The following is an 18752-nucleotide window of genomic DNA, read 5'->3' on the forward strand; positions in this document are numbered from 1 at the left end:
GGTCAAAATAATCCAAGAGGACATAACACAGAAAAAACTTCAAAGCTGCTAATATCTGTGCTCCTCGTAATGTGAAGCATATTTCTCTTGGTCTCTGATAAAACAGGAAACCTCAGACACAGTAACATCCTCAGAGAAGTCCAGCACACCAAAGCATTGAACAATTTACTTATGTTCCATTTGCCAAGTCAAAAATACCAAGCAGAGATTCTTTAAGAAAGGCCATACGTTCAGAAAAAAATAAATAAATACATAAATAAATAAATAAATACATAAATACATAAATAAATAAATAAAAAGACAGCAAGTTATTTTCCCAAAGAGCTCTGATTAAACTATTAACATGAGCATGAGACAATTAAACGTTTGTCATATGTAAATTTCTCAAGACAAGATGCTTTAAGAACTACCATAAACTGAAAGTTTGTGTCCCCCCAAAATTCCTGTATAAACCTAATCCCTTGGGTTCCTGGGTGGCTCAGTTGGTTAAGTGTCTGTCTTTGGCACAGGTCATGATCTCATGGGTCTTGGGGATAAAGTTCCGAGCATTGGGCTTCCTGCTCAGCGGGGAGTCTGCTTCTCCCTATCCCTCTGCCTCTCCCCCCACTTCTGCTCGCTCTCTCTCAAATAGCTAAATAAAATCTTTAAAAAAAAAAAAAAGGCACACAAAAACCTAATCCCCAATGTAATGGTATTTGGAGGGGGGGCCGTTTGGGAGGTTATCAGGTCAGGAGAGATGAAATCTCATGCATGGGATTAGTACTCTTATAAAAGGAACCCCAGAGAGCTCCCTTGCTCTTTCCAACAAGTGAGGACACAGCAAAAAGACAGCCATCTATGACCCAGGAAGCAAGTTCTCATCAGGCACCAAATCTGTCAGTGCCTTGATCTCAGACTCCCCAGCATCCAGAACTGTGAGAAATAAATTTCTGTTGTTTACAAGCCATTCAATCTATGGTATTTGTTACAGCAGCCTAAATACATGAAGACAACAGCCAGCAACATTAACCCCAATTCTTATAAATTCTTGTGCATGTAAAATTAAGGGTGACTCTGATTTGCCTTATTTATAATTAGAAAAGATAGTGACAAATATTTTATCAAGATCCTTGACCAGTGGCTTATATGCATGAATGTGTGTGTACATGCTTGTGTGCATATATGTCTACCAACTATCATAGACTTGACAGTGCTGAAGTAGGAGTTTACAAATGTCCAGTGTGACACCATTAGAGAGAAGCTTCATCCATCCTAGAGAAAGGAATACTCAAATGCTTCTTGAGAGGAAAATGCTTTATGTTCTTGGAATTTAGTATTCTAGTGTTTAGTATTCATGCCATTAGAAATAGCTGATTACTGAAAACTATCTAGGTATTTTCCCAAGGCACATATTTTTAAAAGATTTTATTTATTAGAGAGAGTGTGTGTGTGCGAGTTGGGGAGGGGTAAAGGGAGAGGCAGAAGGAACCGAAATCAAGAGTCAGGTGTTTAACTGTCTGAGCCACCCTGGCACCCCTCCCAAGGCATGTTTCAAGGAATTGCGGACTTCAAGGAGAAAAATCGTGTCTATGCCAACCAGTGCACAAACCCACTAAAAGCAGAAAGATATACTGTTTCCTAAGAATTATATAATCAAGAGACACATCCTATCAATTGTCATCAACATAATCTAAAGTTGATGTGGTACTTCATAGTTTATCCAAGAACAACTCCTATCATGAATCAACAACCTTCGCTCTTCTCACTTAGGAGAAAGATCTTTGCACAATTTGATGTTTGCCCAGACTTATAAACAGCATCAATAATGTCCAGATACTTCAAAAAGTGGCATTTCTCAAAACAATAAATAAAATACTGGCTATTTTAAATTATTTTTGCCCCTGGAATTTTTCAGCCATTTGTGGAGTCCTACAATTCCAGACATTACACTATTCTTTTAATGATCTTCATGGTATGGGATATGAAAAAGGTGAGTTCATGGAAGACTTCAAAACCATACATTTTTTAAATATATCAAGGGCCTAAGTGAAAAAATAGGCATAAAATAGCAACTTTCAACATGAGCAAAAATTTGAAAATTTCTACCATGAACTATTTCTAAAAAGCCTACTAGGTTGCAATGTAAATGTACTTGATGCTAATAAATTGTACACTTAAAAACAGTTAAAATTGGAAATGCTATGTATATTTTGCAAAAAAAAAAAAAAAAAAAAAAGCCTACTAGGAACGTTTAGTAGGAAACACCAATCCATGAAGTGAAAATTCTTAAGATGAGTCTCTTTCTAGAATTAGAGTTTATTAAACTCTGAGTGTGTGCTATAATCTCAATATCAACCACTTCTTGCCCTCTCTTTAACTTTGATGAGCTGGCTGTGCATACTCACACCAGAATGTCCTATGTATTGGATATTCCTTGTGCCTTTTCTCATGTCCTCTTGGCTCAACCTTTTTTTCAAGATTTTTTTATTTGTTTGTTTGTTTGTTTATTTATTTATTGGAGACAGCATGAGTAGGGGGAAGGACCAAGGGAGAGGGAATCTCAAGACTCTGTGCTGAGTGCAGAGCCCAATGTGGGGCTCTATCCCATGACCCTGAGATCATTACCTGAGCCAAAATCAAGAGTTGGACACAACCAACTGAGCCACCCAGGCGCCTCTTGCCTCAACTTTTTACTGCAAGCTGTCACTGAGGATCCACTGCAATGCAAGTGTAGCTTCACGGCACCTCTTATCTGCACACTGACCCACCACTTTCTGCCCCAGGGCTTCTCTGTTGCTAGGCCAGTACACCTGTGGACACTCTGATGCTTGCACAGTTTGAAAATATGAGGGAGTTAACACCACACAGGAAATCAGGCAACTCTGAGGCACATTCTACATAGCTCATTAGAAGCTCCCCACCATATAATATATTTATATGTATAGATGTATATGTTTATGTATGCAGCCTAGAATCTCTCTGGAAGGATACTCAAGAAATTGGTGACATTGTTATCTCCAGGAAATAAAATTGGGTGGCTGAAAGGGGTGAAGAGAATCTTCAACGGATATTCCCTTATACCTTATGAATTTTGAACCACGTGAATATATTGCCTATTTAAAAATTAAATAAAACTAAAATTGAAATACATAAAATTATCCTTCATTAATGTTAGGGCATCTTATTTGATGTGAGAACACCTAAATATTCAGGTTGATTCCTGTCATATAGACTGGGGGGAAAATAAATTAGATATGAAGAGGCTGTCACTTTGAGAAATTACCTTAAAAAGTCAAGCTTGTCACAGATTATCTGCCCATAAAGATGCTTTTTTATAGAGGAAATAGCATTAGAAGTTCAAAAAGCAATCCTCACACTATCTTGGTCACATTATAGACAGTATATGTTCGAAACGTTGGAATGAAACTGTTGGTTAGAAGCTGTATCTGGTGACCTCAAATTGATTATGTATCAAGAGTAGTAGAAAGTATGTTATGTATCATACATCAGACTACTAAACTAACCAAGAAGCTTTGGTCTAGAAGCACACTCAGGTGAATCCAGACAAATTTTGTGAGATCATTTCAGAGGAATTCCTTGATTTGGGTAGACCTCTCAAAATGGCCCCAAATGCTTCCAATGTTAACTTTGGCCACAAAACGGATTTTCATATCACAAAATATGGAAACTCGGTATATGAGTTATTAAGTCTGTTAGAGTCACAGGAGCTAACTTTACTGATAGTTTCTGCCATGATTTAAGCAAGCATGAGAATGAAAATCTGATTTACAGGAAGATTAATTAATGACATTTCAAATAACCAGTCCTCGTAAACTTAGTGAATTTAATTTTCTATTCATGTAGTCCAGATATACAATGAAAACATTCAGGAATCTTTTGTGCATAAAACATGGGTATAATGTTTTATAATGTTTGAGGAAATTTTCTTGCTACTTCATTTGCAGCATTCTTCTAAAAGTAGCACTGACTCCAATTTTTCCATGTTTATCCATGGGAAAACAGACTAGAAGATGGTTTTGGCTTGCCTTTCTTACGAAGTGTATCAGTACAGGAAAATATGTACAGGTTTTCAACTTCCATTGTGAGCCCAAAAAGAAGGTACTGCTCATTTGCATACGATTACCATAGGATGTGTTCTCTCTACTTTCCTTCTGTGTTTTGCTAATCAGATAGGGATTTATTCTTGATAAAATTACAGAATCAAATACGAGTTAAATCAGATTAAAGAAAATGATGAAAGTAGACATTCTTAAGCACAATAGAAAAGCAAAGGAACCACCACATATCTAAGCTCCTCTAAAAATTACACTAGGGGTGGCTGTCCCAAGTGTTTGTCCATAATAATTCATAGGAAATACTATCACATGCTGGAAGAAAGCATAATTAAGATTGCCTGTTGGCATTGCCCTACATAATATAATCTATTTATTCAGAAGCTCCACTTTGTCTTCTGAAAGTTGATTCAAGAGCTTCTTAATCCGACAAGATATGTTTTATTATGTTTTCCTTTGTAATGAATATTGGAATAGCTAATGTAGGAACTGATGCTTTTATTGAAAACAATATATTACAAAGAAAAACTCTTACTCTGTCTGAGAAAGCAATCTCCCAGTTTCAGTGTGGGTTTATTAACCATTTAAATTTGATCTTCTCATGAAGCTAATTTTTAATTGTCCAACAAGTACATGCAAGGTCTTTTATACCAGGGAAAAAAGTGACTATTTTAAGCTAAACACTTATTAAGTATCAAAAGCAATGAAGCTCACTTAGTTTGTACTTAATAGGCCTTATATTTACTGAAGCCTGAAACTCTTGGTTATTGCCACTTATATAACATTAAACTTAGTGCTTATGCAAGAGCATGATACAGGTGACATTAGCCAAATTTATAAACTCTTCATTAGAAATTGCCTACTGGTCAAGGGACATTTTAGAACTACCTGGAGATTTGCAATACTAAAATATGTTTCTGGGGTGGTTTAGAAAATATGCCCTGCAATTCTAGGGATGAAACATTTAATTCAGAAACATCAATTTCCCTTCTCCTAAGTCGATGCTACTATGCAGGAACACATTTTCCATCTCAGATACATTGTTTCTGGACTTTTAGTAACAATTTGCTTTTACTTTCTTCACCATTCCAAAAATCCGTAATTTCTCTGGAAACAATGAGTAGTGTTTTTTTTTTTCCATAAAAATAGTGTCTATTAAATTCCAAGATAGTCAAGGCACTGTTTGGGCAAATAAATCAGCTTATTCAACCAATTAAATCCATGATGTATGTTAACAGCAAAAACATCATTGGTGGTGATATTCAATTATTTAACCTGCATTTGGAAATTTTATAGGTTCAAGAGCCAAAATATGAGTCTATGTTTTTAACTCCTAACCCAGATCAAATTTATTCTCAGTCCAACCTTGAAGGGGGTCAGGTGAAACACTGAGTAATTTTCAGGATCGTCTTCTAGGGTAAATTGTAAGGAATGAAGAATCTGGATGATTTTTCTCCAGAACTCATCTGGAGTACCTTTAAAGTATGAACACATCTTATCCATAGACTTGTTCAAAACATTCCTTTATTTGTGAGTCTCAGTAGCAGACAATCCCCCCAGGAGCTACTCTGGGCATGTTGGACATGATGGACCTGACAATATATGGAATGAAAAATGACAGGCTGACCCTCCAGTTGAGATCGATCTGTTCCTTTAAACTTTGAAGCATAAAGAGTTATTTGTCATTTTCACTCACTCTGCAGATATGGAATTTTCTTGTAACAGTTTACAGGGTCGAAGCTTTGGTCACTGTGCAGTACTCTATTTCTTTTCCTACTGCAGGGATGCAAGACCCAAATATGACTTATAGCCCAGGCAGTAACCAAAATGACAACATGTAGGAAAAAATAAATTGACTGACCCCAGAGCTAAGCATCCATCTCAGAGATTTACAGTAGGGACCATGAAGAGATACCTAGCAGCCAAGAAGTACTCCTAGAGTCCTTGAATTTATGGTGTTCTTCATTTCAACCCATCTAAGAAATTGGGGTTGAAACAGACATTGTTTTATATTCCTCACATACTACAGTAATTGTGATAATGGTAGTCATGCTATTAGCAATAATAGCAATAACTATTATAGAAACATTGCAACCTAATATTCTTAGAGTTCTACAGTAGAGTTTACTATAATTTTCTGAAGAAGGCTGATGAATCTAACTGAAAAAAGACCAATCAGCATATGTATTTTAAGGCCTCATCCCCCAACCCCACATTTTACTGAGATATAATTGACATACAGCACAGTATAAGTTTAAGGTATACAACATAATAACTTTCATATATTATGAAGGGATTACAATAAGTTCAGGTAACATCCATTATCTCATACAGGTACAATCAATCAATAAATAAAGTTTTTATCCCCCCATGATGAGAATTCTTAGGATCTATTCTCTTAAAGCATCTATCTTATCAAGAGGAAAAAGAGAAAACCTTTAGGTGCTGCAGAAAAAATTAATGAGGCCAAGCAAATAATTTGGATGCAAAAAATGTATGCCCTTAATTAACTATCCAAACTTGACTTATTTATCAAATCTCCCTGGCTCTAAATTTTATCATTCTCACAGTGAAGTTAAATGACATCTAATTTCCATCCCAATTCAGAACTTGTAAGATTCTGTGATTAAATATGTCAGCAAAAATAGGTGAATAGAAGTTTCTCACCAAAACTACTACCAACCCCACATTTCACATTTTGAATAATCATAAACAGCTATTTTTTTTCATATTTAACCCTGAGCAATACTTCAAGCACTTGACCAAAACAATTAAATACAATTATTTCCTCTTAGGGTGGCCAGAAGTAAAAACAGGACTGTCTTAATCTTATAACTCAAAAAAAAAAAATCTTATAACTCAAAGGCCCGTGTCCCAGAAATCTCCCAGTCCTGGGCATACCAGGAAGGCTAGTCATCCTATGTCATGACAGCACTTACTACTGTCACTCCGACCCATAGCCTCCATAGCTCCTCTCTCCCTCAATCAGAAGATTCAGTTCCATCCAGCTACTGATTTTATCTCAACCAAGAAAGATTTTATATAAGGAACTGCAATCTAGATTTGTGGTTCTATTTCTCAGCTTCTATCGAATGGGTCTGAAGAGACCCTTGGCCAGATGTTTGCCCACTGAGAATGTACTGGATCTAAAATCTTGCTATAACCCCCACACATCTTATCTATAACCCTGACCACCTGCCACACCCTTCCCCCATTCTCATGAAAGGGTTGTGCCTGCCGTTTGTACTCCCTGATGAGGGCCAGAGTCATCTTTTGAATGAGTTCAACTTCCCATCTGATAGTGAGTTCCACTACTCCTTTCACTTCTGTACAATGACCCCCAAACTGGGCTCTCCTCTCACTATTCTGAACCTCCCATTCAACCTTAAAAGAGAATCTAGGCCAGCTGAGATCAAGCTGAGATGAGCCTATTCCTTTGGGCATCATAATGCAGGCAAACATCCACTTCTGCAACCATCCCTGGTTCCTCTCAGTGCTGGCTTCTCCATTTTCCCACTGGATTGCATTGTCAGAGATGCTAGCTCAACTTATATCACCTACATTGGGATATGGCCCTGTCATCTTAAACGTGACATATCTCGTATTTGACTCCTTCAGCTTTAATTTATGGCTGAAATCTGCTGTGATGTAGGTGGTACTAGTGTTTCAGGCTTTGCTTCTCTCCCACGTTGGTATCAGCAGTGTCTCAATGTTGTTGGAACATGGCTAGAGAAAGGATTAAGTCAGTATGAGTCTCTTTAGATCCTTGATGGACAACTAGAATTTCATGCAATTTTTAAAAATATTTTATTTAAATTCAATTTTCCAACATATAGTATATCACCCAGTGCTCATCCCATCAAGTGCCCTCCTTAGTGCCTGTCAGTTACCCATCCCCCCATCCTCCTCCCCTTCTCCAACCCTTTGTTTGTTTCCCAGAGTTAGGAGTCTCTCATGGTTTGTCTCCCTCTCTAATTTTTCCCCACTCAGTTTCCCTCCTTTCCCTTATAGTCCCTTTCATTATTTCTTATATTCTGCATATGAATAAAACTATATGATGCAATTTTAATATACATGTATTATATTATTTTAACATGGAAAAAGTGTTCTAGATGAGACATCATCACCTTCAGCTTCAAATGATATATTCAGAGGAGACTAGGCAGGAATCAGATCTGCTGCCTGTTAGTCACTAATGCAACCAAGAATATTGCTGAATCTGTCACACTTCTGAGTGGAGTTCTTCAATCCTTAAGAGCAAGCCCCAGAAAAAACAGCACAAGCCCCCACCCAGAAGGTCAAAATGGTGGCCAGGCTGCTGTCTTTAGGAAAGTAGATCCTCACTCTAAGCTAAGACAGACACCTCATTCAAGGTACAATCAGATGTTAGAGGAGAGGAAAAGCACCATAATAAGTACTGTCTTCTAGTCCTTTTCCCAAGAGCGATTTCAGAAGACAGGATTCAAATGACTCAAAAAAGTGGCAAATCTTGGAGACAAAACACCTGTGCTTTGTCCCTGCTGGACAAGGAATGTCATATGGCTTGGGAAATCTGCGGTAGAACAGAAGACAGAAGCAAATTAAGTAGCAATGGAGAGGTGAGTGATCAGGAGGCAGGAAGCCAAGAGCTGCTGGAGCTAGAAACTGCTGAAGAAGCAGGTTGGTAGCAACTCTCAAAGAGACAATGGGAACCAACCAAGTCAGAGCAGCAGCCAGCTGAGTAAGAGCAATTCTACGCTCTGTCTGCATAAGACAAAGCCAGACTGGGACCCAAAGAAGTGTCTTAGAGGTGACTCATTAATGCAACAGGTGGGGAACCATGGAGATGGGGAGTGAGTGGGTCTGCTTTCCCTTTATGACTTCATTCTTTAAACTTCTGGCACACATTGTTCAGTTCTTGCTGCAGGTTTTCTTCACTTTTCTTGTGTCAGAAGAATCAAGTGTGTGAAACCACTTCAGTGACCAACTAGATATGTAAATAGTAAACTACCACATATCTAAGACCATACAGTCAAAGACGGTGAATCAAAGCAATAGTGACAGTGACTAGCACCTACTGAAAATTATGCAGAGTCTGAGGGTGATTAAGTTTGGCCAAACTCACTTTGCAGAGAGCTATCACCACTGATATTGAATTTCACGTGAGATGGAATACAGGAAGGACAATGGCTTAGAAAAGGACAGTGTCTTGGGATGCCTGGGTGACTCAGTCATTGAGCATCTGCCTTTGGTTCAGGTCGTGATCCTCATGGGATTGAGCCCCACATCAGGATCCCTGCATGGAGCCTGTTTCTCCTTCTGCCTATGTCTCTGCCTCTCTTTCTCTCTGTGTCTCTAGTGAATAAATAAATAAAAATATTTTTAAAACCCCAAAAAACAAGAAAAAAAAACCACAAAAAAAACCAGAAGAAAAGGGCAGTGTCTTTCTCTGCTAATCCTCTAATTATTTCTGCTACAATCGCCCCACCCCCACCAAAAAACCCTAAAAACAAACAAACGAAAAACACATTGGAATAAGAAATCTGAATAAAGAGTTAAGGAACCAAAAGTCAAAATAAGGATGTGCCACTCATAAATTATAGAATATTAGACATTGCCTAAATGTTCAGGGACTCAGTTCCTTTATCTCTGAATTGAGGAGGAGGTGATGTTGCTTTTTCAATCTTATAAATGTAAAATAAGAAAGTGAAATGTAAAGAATGTTAAGTGCTACAAATACACACTACAATTATGACTGTATAAGAATAATGCGAGACATTTTTAATTTCCATTTTATTTCTCTTTTACTGCATTTCTTCCTTATTTCTCTTTTTTACTTCTCTATCTAAGCCATACAGGGAACATGCTATTTTCAGATTGAACAGCTTTCCAATAGTAGTAAAATATGATGAAGTACAGAGAAGCCAAAAAGAATGTGGAATGTCAGGCTCATCAGAAATGCTATTTATTAAGAGCTGTTGTTAGATAATGTCTGCATACTAATCACTGACAGAAGATAGCATTAGCTCAAAAGCATTAAGACATTAGCAACAGCCTTTCCTCTATGTTTTGCTTCCTATCCTTCCCACATCATATGTTTTACTTTGTTCTCCCTTCAAAATGGTGTCATTTTCCTGATTTTCAGCCAAGTGAGTCTTCTGTCCTTATGTATAAAATTTAAAGTCACTTGATTATACATAAAAACACTACTAAAATAGACTTCATTTTAAAATGCCTACATAATACAGTGACTATGTCTATTGTTTGTCAGAGACTCCATCTAATGGAGACAAATTCTGAAGCTACTGTTTTGGTCTTATGGATTTCTTTACCTCTAAGAAAAAGAAAGAGAACAGGGGAAAGCAAAGTGGAGAGGAATTGGGGGTGCCTGGCTGGCTTGGTCAGTGGAGTGTGCAACTTTTGATTTTAGGGTATAGGTTTGAGTGCCACATTGAGTACAGAGATTATTTAAAAATAAAATCTGTAAGTAAATAAAATCGAGAGGAATTGGAGCATTGAAAATATTACCAATATTTTAATTTAAAAATCAAAGCTGTCTTGGGGTATGCACTGAATATTTTTGTCCCCACAAAATTCATATGTTCAAATCTCATCCCCAATGTAATGGCATTTGGAACTGGGTCCTATGGGGGTAATTAGGTCATGAGGGTAGAGACCTCATGAACAGGATTTGTGCCCTTATAAAAGAGGCCATCGGGAGATCCTTTACCCTTCCACCATGTGAGGACACCTGTAAGAAGGAGCTATCTATGAACCAGGAATCAGGCACTCACCAGACACCAAGTATACTAGCATGTTAATCTTGGACTTTACACCCTCCAGAACTGTGAGAAATAAATTTCTCTTGTTTATAAATCACCTAGTCTATGGTATTTTGTTGTAGGAACCTGAACAGACTAAGCCATTTTGGAATCCCTCCCCATTCCACCCCTATATCCAATTGGTCAATAAGCCTATATTTTAAATATATGTCCATTCTAACTCCTCCTGTTATTGCCTCTTCCAAATCCTCATAATTACACTATCATCTCTGCTGATATAGTATTGCATGATTCTCAAATCCTCATAATCTTAAATCTTACAATACTCTTGTAACTGCTTCCTGCTCTTAATCCCTCATTCTTTCATTCTAGCCTACAAGTATCCTTGGGCTTCTCTTCTTAAAATCCCCCAATGGTTCCCTGATATCAAATATCTAGAGCTCACTCTGAGATCACACATCCAGTAGACCATGTCTTAACACTTTTCCACCATGCATCCTTCTCTTCAAAGTGGACTATTTGTACATTATCACCAGAGTATGATTTTTAAAAATGAAATATCATAAAAAATAATTTTAGAATGATTATATAGTTTGAACTCTGAAGATTAGCTTTTCATGTAAAAGATCTTTATGTTCAGGAAATTACCATTGTACTCCTAGAACTTAAGAGTTGGGGAGAAAAACGTTACCAAGTTGAAACTGTATCATACTGATGTGCTTGCTGATTTCTTTCATTCTTTCAACAGATATTTACAGTTCCATCATGTATTCTTCACAGTGCTTGGTACAGTAGACCAAGTGAATTTTCACTACTAAATGGGACTATTAAGGAATGCTTTGTAGAAGAAAATGAAATCCATTTAAGGCTCTGTGGATGGCAGAGGAAAAGAATATTCCAAATGAAATGTCACAGGTATGAGGGACAGGTTGAAGAATGACATGATTATAATGTGCATAATATGTTGGAAAATGTAAAATCAACATATAATGCCAAGGTCTAGTACCACATAAATGTAAGGAATTTTTATAGCAACTTTTGGAGATAAGAGTCATTATTATCTGAATGGAGGTGGCTAAAAGTTAAGGATAAACTTCATGATATATCAGAAATATTTAATGGATCACTTTCTGCATCTATACATGACAGGATTCATTGTGTAGAGGATTTTCAGGAAGCACATGTAAGGAGAAAGAGGGAGAAAAAGGAAGGAATAGCCACAAATTAGAGTATATGTCAATATTTTCAAGTATTTGGACCACACACAATAGGCAAAATGGTACCACTGAATGGCCTCTTTGATGGTATTTGCTATCTCTACAATAAGATGTGTTGATAACATTAATCTTTTGTGACTGACTGACTTACCGGGTTAAATCATTTCTTTTAGGATTGGAGTTGAGTTTCAGTAATAATTTATTACTAGCATACCAATGATATGCATACCAATTGTTTATTTTCATATTACTCAGGGTAGCAGAACATACAAAATAGTGTTTCGAAATAGTTGAGGAACAGAGCAGAGAATTCAGAAACAGACTCAGACATTTATGATCAGTTGAGTTGTAACACTCACAAAGAGTAGAAAACACTTGACAATAAAAAAGGAATGAACTGACTGGCTCAAAAACATGGATAGATCTCAAAAATAATATGCTGAGTGAAAGAAACTAGGCACAAAAAAGAACATACTGCATAATCCTATTTATGTGAAGTAGAGAACAGTCAAAGCTAATATATAGTGATAGAAATCAGATCAGTGTTTTGCCTGGGGTAGGAAGTAACAATCGACTACCTGGAGATACCAGAGAAATTTCTGGGATTATGGGAATATTTTATATCTTATTTGGAGTCATGGTTACACTGTATATACTAGTTTCCTAGGCCCACCATCACTAAGTGCTAGAAAATGAGTTGCTTAGACAGCAGAAACTACTGTTTCACAATGCTGGCAGCTGGAAATCTGAGATCAAGGTGTCAGCAGAGCCATGTTTCATCTGAAGGCACTAAAAGTTCTGACCAGGGCCTTTCTCCAAGCTTGTGGTAGTTTCTTGGCTTCTGGAAGTGTACCTCCAGTCTTCGTATGCCATTCTTCCTGTGTGCATGTCTCTGTGTCCAAATTTACTCTTTTTATAAGGATAATAGTAACATCAAATTAGGGCCTGCCCTTCTGACCCTATTTTAACTTGACCACTTCTATAAAGACTTTTTCTCCAAATATGGTCACATTCTGAGGCACTAGGGTTCAGGATTCCAATATATCTTTTGGGGGCAAGGGGGACGGGGACTAAATTCAACCCATAGCCCATGGTTTATACATGTGACACAACTCACAGAACTGTACATTTAAAATGTGTGCATTAAAAAAAAATGCGTGCATTAGAACCACATAAATTATACTTCCATAAAGTTGATTTTAGAAAAATTGGACATCTATGTAAATTTTGACATGTAAAATGCATATTGGAACTTATGCTATTCTCTGAGTACAAAAGCATGCTAAAAAGACAAGCTCTGATTTTGTCCTGCATTCTTTAACTATATTAGAACCAGCATATTAAACTCAGCCAAAAGACACCATTTGTCCCATTCATCTTGGTATGTATCATTAACCAACTCTTGTTGAATGCTGCTTATATTTTGCACAGACCAAGTGATTTCCTGATAAAAAGCTGACTTTTTAAAAATACAAGAATATGAATCAAGTTAATGCTCCAGTAATATAAAGAGTGGCCAAAATTTGAAATCCCAAATGATTCTAAACCACTTTACTTGGGTCTCATCCATGGAGCTCAATACTGAAGAGGGGTAGACTTCAGTGGGAGGAAACCTCACCCTGAAATGGATTGTGGGGAACTCCATAAATTCAGAGACTTGCAAAATGAAAAGCCCTCTTAGAGCCCAACAAGAATGACTTCTTTTTAGAGAGGTTAGGTGCTTTGCCCAAGGTCACACGGCTAATGAGAGGTAAACAGGGACTGGAAACCACATTTCCTGACAACTTAACTGATGCTAATTCCAAACCTCTGCTCTGTCCACACTCAGTTCTTGTTATTCTCCATGTGAAATGCAAAGGAGAAAGGGAAGCATTTAACATGATCAGCACAGAAAGAAGGGGAGAGAATTTCATGTCCAAGAATGTCAAACACTAATTTCTTTGTGTGATATAAATGCAAGAGGGGCACCTAGGTGGTGCAGTTGGTTGAGTGTCTGACTCTGGGTTTCAACTCAGGCCATGATCTCAGGGTCCTGAGATGCAACCCCACATCAGGCTCCATGTTCAGTGAGAGCTTGAGATTCTCTCTCCCTATCCCTCTGCCCCTCCCAGTTGCACTCGATCTCTCTCTCTCTCTCTCTCAAATAAATAAATATTTTTAAATGCAAGAATGGAAGAAAACAATACTCCAAAATTGAATAAATTATATTGCTAATATTTGGATATGTCTTTACTGTAGATTTGTAGTTTTGCAAGAAATTTGTCATGTAAAGTTACTTGATGAGTGAAATTTTGAAAACACAGATAATTTTTGTCTTAAATGGTTCTCAAACTACAATTTAAGTATATTTTTAAGAGTTTATCTCATTAGCGAATTAAGAAACATTCACGTTTTTCTTTCACTTAAACAATGTTCCTTCCCTTGAAACCCAACTAAGCCATCAAAAGATGAGTGGATAAAGAAGATGTGGTCTATGTATACAATGGAATATTACTCAGCCATTAGAAATGACAAATACCCACCATTTGCTTCAATGTGGATGGAACTGGAGGGTATCATGCTGAGTGAAATCAATCAGAGAAGGACAAACATTATATGTTCTCATTCATTTGGGGAATATAAATAATAGTGAAAGGGAATAGAAGGGAAGGGAGAAGAAATGGGTAGGAAATATCAGAAAGGGAGACAGAACAGAAAGACTCCTAACTCTGGGAAACAAATTAGGGGTGGTAGAAGGGGAGGAGAGAGGGGGGTGGGGGTGACTGGGTGACGGGCACTGAGGGGGGGACTTGACGGGATGAGTACTGGGTGTTATTCTGTATGTTGGCAAATTGAACACCAGTAAAAAATAAATTTATTATTAAGAAAAAAAAAAAGAAACCCAACTAAGCCATAGAGAAAAAATGTAACAATCATTCTGATACTCACATAAAGCTAAGGGAAATTTTTTTTTTACTTTTTTTAAATAACATTTTTAACATTAGAGGCATAGTTGTTGCAAAATAAGAAATTATCTGAAGATCTTGTAATTTGTAACATGATCTCTGTGTATTTCATGTATATATATACATATACTTGCATTCATTCTTTAATTTATTAAACAAACATTTGTTAAGCCCTTATTATGGGTCTGGTTCATCACCATAAAAATATAAAACACCACTATTAAGACATAAAAATATAGAATGTTTAAAACGTTCTATTTCCTGATCAGAAACAGTCACCTAGGCCATACCAACTGTTAGAAGAAGATAACTCTAGGCGCTCTGTCAAATGTTTACCATTTTCAAAACTCTCCCTGGAGGGAGATGCAACTCTGTCTCATCTTACCAGCAGTAATTCAGTTTTTCCTAAGCTAAAAGTGTTCTAGGTATCCCAGACACAGCAGAGAAATAAAATAAAATCCTGACTCTAGGAAGCTTACATTCCATCGGAAGAAACAAACATAAACAAATAAATACATAATTGAATGTCAGGCAGTAAAAAGTTCAGAAAGACGGTAATAGGTGGGGAGTTAGTATTCAATTACAGTGGCCTAGGAAGTCTTCTCTGAGTAGACAACATTTGCAAAGAGGCTTGAATAAAATAATAAAGTAAGTCTGTGCAGATCTTGGCAGAAGGCATTGTAGCCAAAGGACATGGCAAGGGCAAAGATCTAGGCAGAAACGTACGGACTGTTCAAAGGATAGTGAGACCAGTGTGGCTGAGGTGCATGGGAGAGGGGGAGCATGACAGAAATGTAGGTCTTCGTCTTTGTATTTTGTAGTCAATGTCATGCAGTCTTTGGAAAATTCTGAGATAAGAAGGGACATAATCTGACTGGCTTTTCTAAAAGGTCACTTTGTCTTCAGTATGCAAATTAGACTCTAGGAGAACAATAAGAATTGGAAGATGAGTTATAAGGCCTTCTTTAGGGCTCCAGCTAAAGGCTTTGGATCTGGCCAATTATGATGAGGAGCTTAGAATTACTTCAATTTTAGACATAGTTCAGAGATAGAGCCAGAGGATTTACAAACATATTTTGGATATAAGAGAAAGAACCGTGACAGTTGGGCCTGAGCAACCAGGTAAGTGGCTGTGTCATTTACTAAAATGGGATGAATGGAGAGAGGAGGAAATCAGGGTTCAGTTTGGGGGCCTTGGAAGTTTGAGATGTTCATCTAGGCATCTAAGCAGAGATGTTCTGCAGTTGAATACTTGATCTAGAGTTCAGGGAGAGCTCATAGCTAAAAAGAAAGATTGGAGAAACACCATTCTATTGATAAGTTTTAAAACCACAGGATTGATAAGAGCACCTACGACATAAGTGTCTATTCAGAAAAAAAAGAGAGCCAGAGACACTGCTGAGTTTTTAGCAGCATCTTACAGACTTGCAAGACCAGGGAGAGCCAGCAAAGGAGTCCGATAAGGAATTTCTAGGGAAGAAGCAGGAAATTTAGAGAATGTGTGAGATCCAACAGCAGTATTTCAAGATGGAAAAAAATTCTCAATTGAGTCAAACATGGTGAGAGAATAAGATGAGGGCCAAACATTCATTGCATATAAACCAGGCTGGAGTCAAAAAATGACAACCCAAAGACCATTAATGATCTCCATGAATAATATAGGACCAATGCCCAAACAGAATAGATGCCAGAGAGCATAGAAGGTTATGGTAATGCAGCTAACAAGGATAACAACATTTTCCAGGGGCACGTCTGGGTGGCTCAGTGGGTTGAGCATCCAACTCTTGGTTTTGGCTCAGGTCCTGATCTCAGGGTCATGGGATCAAACCTTGCGTGGGGCTCCACACTCAGCATGGAGTCCTTGCTTGTCCTTCTCCCTCTCCTCTCTCTCTCTCTCTCTCTCTCTCTCTCCCTCTTTCTCTCTCTATCTCTCTCTCTCTCTCAAAAATAAATAAATAAAAATTTAAAAAACCCAAAACATTTTCCAGGAATTTTGCTATAAAGAACAGAGATATGTGGCAGTAGCTGAAGGAAAAGCCTGTTCAAGTGTCCTAGATTTTCTGGTTACAGCTATAAAATAGCTTCTGCCCTATAATCAATTCACTGTTCATAAGTGGAGGTTTCTAAATATGCAGGCCTTCTCTTAAATTATAAATTTTAATTTTAATAATAGCCATACTAAAACAAATTGAAGCTCAGGGTGCACTTTCAATATTATCTGGAAATGTTCAGCAGGAAAAAATGCTGAGAAATGCAAAGCAACATTCAGTTTCATTTAAGCCACCCAGCATCTTAAAGTTCTTCTGCAGCTCCCAGAGGACATAACCAATTACTGTGCATACCAAAACTCAATAAATTCCAGTCGGAATGAATTTTATGCCACCAAACCCCGAGAAATTAAAGGAACACCAAAACAAAACATCTGAGATTGCCTACAGATTGAGGTTCTGCCAAGAAATCATAATGGCCTCGCTCCGAAAGTGTAGTACAAAGCCAAAGCAATGCCTGGGCAATTTGGATAAGAAACATCCAAAGCAAACTCTGTAAAAATTAGAAAAATGAAACCAAATTAACCAACAAAGAGATGGATTGGTGGTGGGAATTCTCCTCCATTTTTATGTCACTGCTTATAGATTTCTTTACCAGAAATAAGGGGTGAACCCTTTCCAAAATATTACATCATTTTTCCATGTAATCATTTGAGTTCCTTTTCTCTGAATCTGGCAGCATTTACAAGATCATTTCCTTTAATTAAAATAATTTTGGCTGGGCACTCCGAGTAAACATCCCCTCTCCATACACTCAAAACTCCATCTTCAGGAGACAAGAGAAAGCCTCACATACTCAGAGTAACACCATCCCTCCCTGGCTTCCATACGTCACTCAGAAGCCATGAACGAGGGTATCCCAGGCCCCCACCCCTCACTACCTCTCTATAGTTGAAAACTTGACACCACTCTCTGCCTTGAGGTCACAAGGATTCATCACATCATAGCTCTTTGCACTATTTATATGCATCATCCCCAGAGGCAACCCTTCACCTCCTCTAATCCTCCACATCTTTCCATATCCCTGACTGTCCCAGTCTCTGACTCTTCCTCAACTCCTGAAACTCTTGCATGTGCCCTCGGGTTCTCAAGCCACATATCCCCCCAAACACCCAACCACCTCAACCTCTCTCTGGAGCTTTACTGCCCTTCTTACTTTAATAAGTACCTGGATCTTCATGAGGGCATGCCGGCCTGCAAGCCCTCTCAAGAGATGGTTGTCCTCTCCCACAACCCCATTCCCTAAGTGGGGAGATTGAACGGCGTTCAATGCTTCTTGTTATCACTTCCACACCATTGTATGTTTCCTACAAACCCCAGCATCGAATTCCTCTTTTTTCCCAAAAACCCTCAGCATCCAGCTTACTGTTAGTCTCTTTCCAAAACTACTTCAACCTTTCATCCTACTGATTTCAATATTCATATGATTGATTTTTTTTTAACACCGTGGGCTCTCAGCTCATTAAATTCTCCTCCATAATCACAATCCCAACAATTCCTCAACCACACACTCCCGTGGTCATCAGCCAGGCCTTGTCATAATACATAAATGCAGCTTCCCCTTATTCTCAATTTCAAATACTCTACTACCTGACACACAACAATCCTTCTGCTCCAATGACTCTTCATTCCTTGTCTCCTTTCTACTCATTCTCCTAGTGTCTTTCTCTTCCCCCTTACCCAAATTTCAATTCCATCTCAATTATTATAGATCCTTCCCTGTGAACAC

Source organism: Vulpes lagopus, chromosome 20 (genome assembly GCF_018345385.1).
Source record: "Vulpes lagopus strain Blue_001 chromosome 20, ASM1834538v1, whole genome shotgun sequence".
NCBI classification, from domain to species: Eukaryota; Metazoa; Chordata; class Mammalia; order Carnivora; family Canidae; genus Vulpes; species Vulpes lagopus.